This window comes from Cebus imitator, unplaced genomic scaffold (assembly GCF_001604975.1).
Source record: "Cebus imitator isolate Cc_AM_T3 unplaced genomic scaffold, Cebus_imitator-1.0 Scaffold112, whole genome shotgun sequence".
Taxonomy (NCBI): domain Eukaryota; kingdom Metazoa; phylum Chordata; class Mammalia; order Primates; family Cebidae; genus Cebus; species Cebus imitator.
The window spans coordinates 4,484,879-4,491,950 of record NW_016107427.1 but is presented as its reverse complement, the minus strand read 5'-3'; positions in this window follow the sequence as shown (position 1 = coordinate 4,491,950).

Here is a 7,072-nt window from a genome sequence, read left to right as displayed (position 1 = left end):
CAGCCATTCCAGAGCGTAACATCGGTAACCTTCCAGAAAGTCCAACCTTATCTTCTGCTGTGTTTCCATCCATCTGAAGTCTGTAAAAAATTATCCAAATTCAAATCAGTAAACCAAGAGCCAGTTCTCCAAAAATTGTGTGGAAAATCTAAAATTTATTCCTACTACTGCTGGCTGCCCCATTGGCACTTCTGTGCTCTTAGACACCAGGAGTTTGGTAACTTGGTTTGTCATCTCTTCCATTGTTTTCCTTTGTTGGAGACAGGGTCTCACTCTGTTACCCAGGCTGGAGTGCAGTGGTGCCATCACAGCTCACTGCAGGCTCAACCTCCTGGGCTCAGCTGATCCTCCCACCTAAGCCTCCCAAGTAGCTGGGACTCCAGGTACATGCCACCACACTTGGCTAATTTTTTTGATTTTTTTTCTGCAGACGAGGTTTCATCATGTTGCCCAGGCTGGCCTCGAACTCCTGAGCTCAAGCAATCCACTTGCCTTGGTCTCCCAAAATGTTGGGGCTACAGGCGTGAGCTACTGCACCCAACCTCTTCCATCATTTTCAGGGAAAGATCGGGGGTCAGCTGTTCACGTCTAGGTATGAACGAGTTTGTCACTGGATCACCCGTCTCGGGAGGAAGTCTTGCCCTGGGGATGTACGAACAAGAACTGACCTGCTCAGTGCCTCCTAATAGCCCCACTTTACCTAGTGTGTCAGTTCCTTGCAGACAGATAAACTGAGGCCCACGACATGTTATCGCCTGAGGTTGCAGAGTTGATAAGCAAAGTCTCGGCCCCTGTGGACTAAGAGCCTGGGCTTCCGCCTGGGACCCAGCAGCTCCCCTGGCCATTATTCCAACACTTCCTCAATGTCAGAGGCTGTTACAGAAACTCCTTTCCTCTGCCTCTCACTCAGCCCTTAGAAAACCTCTAAGAGATGACCACTCCTGCCTGTGGCACAGAGAACGCCCAGGCAGAGGACCCTCAGAGGCTCGGGCAGAGAACTCACTGCGCTTTCAGTGTCCTGGGCTGGCTCCCTGGCCCTGCTCTCATTCTTTATGGCTTTGGCCCAAAGCCTTCCAGATGGACGGAGTTGTGGACACCGAGTCTGGGAATGCCTCAGCCCACCTTGGCTCCCTTCTCCAGCAGGAGTGGGGGTGTGCGATGTTCACACAGGCCCAGCCTCTCTCTCAGATCCCGTCTGGGCCCACACCGCCCCTCCTTCCTGAAAGCATAAGTGGCCGCACGAGGATGGCTTCAGCCTTTGAACGTTCTCGAACCATCCAAGTTCAGCGAACCATCCAAGTTCAGCGTATACTGTTGCTGTCCTCTGTCCCTGAAGCTTCCCTCTTGCTCCATGGGCAAGCTCACTTCTCCCTTTAGGGACCACTCTCATGTAGCAGAGAATACCCCTGCTGCCCAGCAAGGCCTTCACCATGCTCCGAGCCAGGCCTGTTGCTCCAGCTCCCGGAACCCCCCCCCAGCCTTTGGCCTGTGTGAATGCTCCAGGTCAGGTAAGTTCGTCACTGCGGGAGGACCTGTTGCCACTCACTTCTGGCCATGAGAAACTTCTTCCTGTCTGAGCAAAACCCACCTGGGAGGAACTTCTTTACTCCCTTGTTTAATTTTTGACTCTACCAAATAAACATGAGTTCCTATCCCATGGCAGACCTCCAAACACTTTGTGGCCTTGGGTCTTCTCTAGGGGAGCTATTCCTATATGTGGGCACAGACTGACTTGACTGCCACCACACCCACTTCTGCAGCACATCAGGGTTCGCCAGGCTTTCCTCTCCCTGTGTGATGTCAATCAGGGGTGTAGCCAGATCCACGGGGAGGAGGACCTGTGCGTTCACCAGCGTTAACCAGAGTGGACAGAGGCTTAGGAGTGGCCTTCAGGTGGACAGGTGGCATGACAGGCTGCAGATGGCCAACCAAGCCTTGCTGTGCCCGCCACCTGGCTCCACACACACACGTGGGTGGTTCTGGCTCCCTGGGTGGAAAGAACAGTGGGGTGGGTGGGCATTATGAGCCTGGCAACCAGAGACCACGGAATAGCAGGGAGGAAGAGGAGGGAGGACCCCTTCCAGAAACAGTGGAGTGACACCTTAGTGCCTACTTCACAGCCCAGCTGGAGTCTCTCCCTGTCTGCTTCTGAGCAGAGGGTGTCCATTATATCACAAGCACAACCCCAAAATGTGCTGGAGCAGGAAGTCGAGCAGGGCCTCAGTCCCTGGAACTTTCTACACATGAGGAAGGCAGGGCTGAGTAGGCCAGATGCGGTGGTAGGAGGGGTGCGTCCTGCTCCCCTTTTCTGAGTCACTGGGATTTTGGGCTGCAGGTGGTCAGAGGGAGCCATTTTGGGGGGTTCTCAGCAATAGATGGGGATACAGTAGGAGGGCAAAGTCACAGAAATTCTCTGCTGGAACTCCAAGACACGGACTGGGAGCCGTCTGTAGGACCAAGACCCAGACTTGGACCAGGATTAAAGGTGGTGGGGGGTGTGGGGTGCTGAATGTGGGAAACAGAACAGAAGTGCAGGGAGATGGCCTGACCTCCAGGAGCCACCATCACTCTCAGTGTTCCCCGCCCTGTATTTCTTTCTTCCAAGAAAGGTTATTTCCAAGAGGACAGGTTGGATGAGCAAAAGGCCATTTTATTTCTACTTTATAAAAATGGATGAAAGGAGAGTTGAAATAGTTTTGCCTCTTACATCACTGGGTGTGGGTTCTGAAGGCCCTGGAGGGTGCCCCTGTCGCCAGCCTGAACAGGTAGACATGGAGGTCGTGCGGGTCACATGGCTGGTTGACGCCCATAAAGCTGTGGCCAAGCAGAACTTGGCGGGGTATCTCTGGTCCTGTTCCCTACCCCTGGGCCACCTGGCTCTCCCAGAATTGGCTAAGTGCTGTCCTTCCACTTTGTCTAACAGACCACGGCAAGGATAGGCCAAACAAGAAGGAGCCACCTCAACTTGCAGGTCAGGTCGGGGCTTCAGAACACCTGAGTTCCAACCTCCGATCTCACCGCAAGCTAGCCCCACAGTGTCCTCAACTGATTTTCTAAAAATATTTTGGGCAATCTTGAGGGCAAACTCCATTAAAAATCTGTACCCCGTCTAGCATCCGGAGGTGTCAGCGTTCGTGAGCAAACAGATCTCATTCTCGGTATGAGTGTACCTCCGCTGGAGGCTCCTGGGGAGATGCCCTCCTTGTGTTTTCCAGCTGCCGGTGTTACAGGCAAACCGTGGGGCGCCTTGGCTCACAGCCACATCTCCAACCGCTGCCTCCTTGGAGTCCTTGCTGTCGCTTAGAAGGACGCTCTCCTTCTAAGTGCCAGGCCAGGACGATCCCATCTCCATCCTCACATCTGCAATGGCCCTTTCCAGATAAGGTCCCACCCGCAGATTCTGGGTGGACGTGAATTTTGAGGAGACACGATTCAAACATGTCTTTGTTATCTCTTCCTTCTCAGCGTGTGGCCCCCCCATCCTGACAACTTGTGCTTCCCTTCAGACACTCTGCTGAGACCCTTACACAAGGTGGTTTCCTGAGACAGATGCTGCAGAGATCACACCTCCCTAACGAGTTCTGCAGACTCCCTGGAAGTCTTGCTGGAAATGCTGCTTTCTCTGTTTCCTTCTGGGATGGAAAAACCCTCCCCATGGCTCCACCAGTCAGTCAGGGAGACATTCCAAGCCGGTCTTTCCACTTGGGTTTTCTCATCTGTCTATCTTTTATTTACACAAGCCTCAAACTACTGAACACTGCTTGGTAAACACTCCCTCACTTACTATGCAAATGCTGGCACTGAGGCCCACACCCGTCCTTCTCCAGGAAAGCCACGCGGGTGCTGAGTGTGCGGATGGACTTTCTTCACATTCTTTGGGGTTTTGGGGGAAGGGTATGTTTTTCCTAACATCACTCCAAATGTATTTCTTAACAAAAACCTCCTAATCTTTGGAAAATGGAAAAGAAATTACTCATCTGGAAGGAAACTCCAAGTTTTTAGGAGCCGTAAATCCCCTGGGTGACTGCAATCACCTCGCCCGCCAGCATGCTGAGACGGCATGGCCTCGTCCCGGGCTGGGTTTCTGGCAGCAATTTCTGCAGCATCGATGTCTGGGTCATGCGTTTGAATTTCTGGCCAGGAGTTTCCAGTGGGTCTTCCTTCCTGCGGGGAAAGAGCCCCTGTGCAGTGCCCGCCCTGCGTCACGGCTCTCATAACGTCCGAGCATTCTGCGCGCCTGGAAAGGTGGAGAAGCCGGGAGGATGAAGTGGGGGGGCCGTCAGCTTCTGAGTCCCCCTTCATCTTTACGGAGCAATAGTGAGAGTCTTTTTCTAGGTTAGCGGTTTGCCAAATGGCCAGCTTTAGAGGGAGCCACCACCCTTCTAAGAATTTTAACTATATAATCACATGGCATTTAAATATATTCCCAAGACCAAAGGGATCACGGGGCACCAGTTTCTCAGCTGGGAGTGACTTCCTCTCACTCCTGGATTCTCTCGGCAGGAGGTAGATGAAAAGAGCTGCTGAACAAGTGACTTTCCTGGTTTGTGATCTCCGTGGGAAAGAACATGCCAGCCGTCTGAGCCTTGAATGTCAGAATGCAGTGTTTTCCTGCTGATCACTGCTGTTCTGGGAAATGCAGCTGTGGTTCTGTGAGACCGTGGAGAGGTCCTTAAAAGAAGATGCACGCCCAGGAAGTGGGAACCACAAGTGGCTGTGGGGAGCCCTCTTCTGCCTGCTTTTTCCTGGCCCTCGCCAGTGTGCATGTGGGCTGACCCCAGGCCATTTAACCAGCACGTATTGAGTACTTACTGTATGCCAGACATGGGCTGGGCCCCAAGAGGAATTAGTCTTGGGTCCTGATTCCTCCTTTTGATTTTGCTTTGTTTTGGTTTTGTTTTTGAGACAGGGTCTTGTTCTGCTGCCCAGGCTGGAGTGCAGTGGCCTGAACATGGCTCATTGTAGCCTAGACCTCCTGGGCTCAAATCATCCTCCTGCCTCAGCCTCCTGAGTAGCTGGGTCTACTGGCACACACCACCACGCCTGGCACATTTTTTCTTTTGTAATGTTTTGTAGAGGCAGGGGTCTCACTATGTTGCCCAGGCTGGTCTCTAGTTCTTGGTGTGAAGTGATCCTCTTGTCTCAGCTTCCTAAAGTGCTGGGATTACAGGCGTGAGGCACCCAGCCCCAACTCCTCCCCTTGTGCTGCCCATCACCCATCAGGGCAGGGGAGACCCTCACTCACATTGTCACACAGAAGAAAGGGACCAATACCTGAGAGAGGTGACAGCTAAGCGCTGTTTTGGGTGTCGGGGGTGGGATGGTGGTGGGCCGAGGACTGGAAGGCAGCAGGGAGGGATGAGTGTTTGAGCTGGCACCGATTGGGTCAATATTTGTTCCTCCCTTTTGTCCTGATGCTGATTTGTGGCCTAGCGTCCTCCTAGGTAGGGCTCCGATTGTGTTGCTTGAACTTGGCCTCTGACCCCAGGCTGACGTGGACCCTGGATTCGTTGCTGCCACTCAGCTTTGCCTCCCTGAGTTCTGGTTCTGGTCAGCTCCTCAGTGGCTCACTGCCCCTGGGGATGGCTCTTGCCATTTTTTTGTCCCAGTGTCAGGAGTTTCTGGGCTTGGAGTCAGCCCTGCCTTTCTGAGGCCAGAACCTTCCTGAGGCCAGCTGCCTGGTCCCCACCCCTAATCCCGTGTCTGTGGCCTTATGCTGTTGTGATCCACACTGTCCTGCCCATCATGCTGTCACCTGCTTGCCTTAACACTGGCCGGCTACTGCTGGGCCCCCTTGGAAGCCCTGACCTGGCCCAGGCTGAATGTCCCCCGTCTGGACCATTTGGGGGCTACCTCTAGGCCAGGCCTTCACTGCCTGCCTGCCTATGCCCAGAGACCACCAATGGCAAGGAGTCCATCTGGCTAGCAGTTCCCACGGACAGTGGACAGTGGACTGTGGACAGTGACTGCAGTGGATGTTACGCAGCCCTTCTTAGCACGGAAGGTTGATTTCAGGGTCACTCTTGCACTTGATCTTCCTGAGGAGGAAGCAAGGAAGCCAGGCTCTCCGAGGCACTGATTGCATTCTGCGCTCTTGGAGCAAGCTGGCTCAGTGGCCACTGGTGAGCATGTACTTTTGCTTCATTTGCAGATGAGATGCTAGGCCAAGTGTCTTCCAAAGGCCACCTAGAAAGCAAATGCCAGTCGATCTGGGGTTAGACCTGGCTCTGCAAGGTCTCGAAGGCCACAGCAGCCCTCTTCCTCCTTGTCTTCCACAGCGGCCAGTGGATCCTGAAGTCTCTGTTCCCCAATCGCTGCGTCCTTGCACCTCAGGGCTGAGCTCCTTGTCTACCCTCCACTGACACCACCTGAAGCTGTCGCTCAGGCGTGGAGGCTGGAGGGCCCCAGTGGGGATGGACAGGGTAGGTGGGGGGCACTGCCTGCCTGGCAGATTCACCCAACGCCGGTGTTTCTCATCACAGCGCCTCAGACAAAGCAGGCTGTGGCTTAACAGCCCTCGTTATCTGACCTAAATTCCTGCTGAAATTGAAGTCAGTGTCTTCTGATTCAGCCCTGATGACCTAGAGGCCACGATCGCCGTAGCCCTGTGAGGGGTCGCACCTTGTGCAGGGCACTGACGGTGACCGGGGCCACGCTGGCTGGTGCCCTGCCTTGATGCCCACTTCCAGAGAGGCAGAGCTCTCAGCGGCTACACTGTCCTGGGTGCTGGGCAGGGCGGGGGCCTGGTGTGTGGCCGGAAGGGTGGAGTGATGGGGCTGGCGAGGCATCTTGTGCCCTGCGCTCCAGCCTCCCTGCCCGCCACAAGGGCTCCTGGCTGAGGACAGCTCCCATCCCAGCCTCTCTGGAGGGCCCAGCTGACCCTTCTCCCTTCAGGCCTAGCTTTGGTACCACGGACCCTGCTGTCTGGGCGTAATTGGGCATGGGATTAGACTCTGTGCGAGTCGGCTTAGGCCAGGAATAAAGCAGCACAAACGGGAGCGTAAGCAGCCAACACTGACGCCCTCACAGCTCTGGAGGCCGCTGGGCCAAGAGCCAGCTGTCTGGGCAGAGC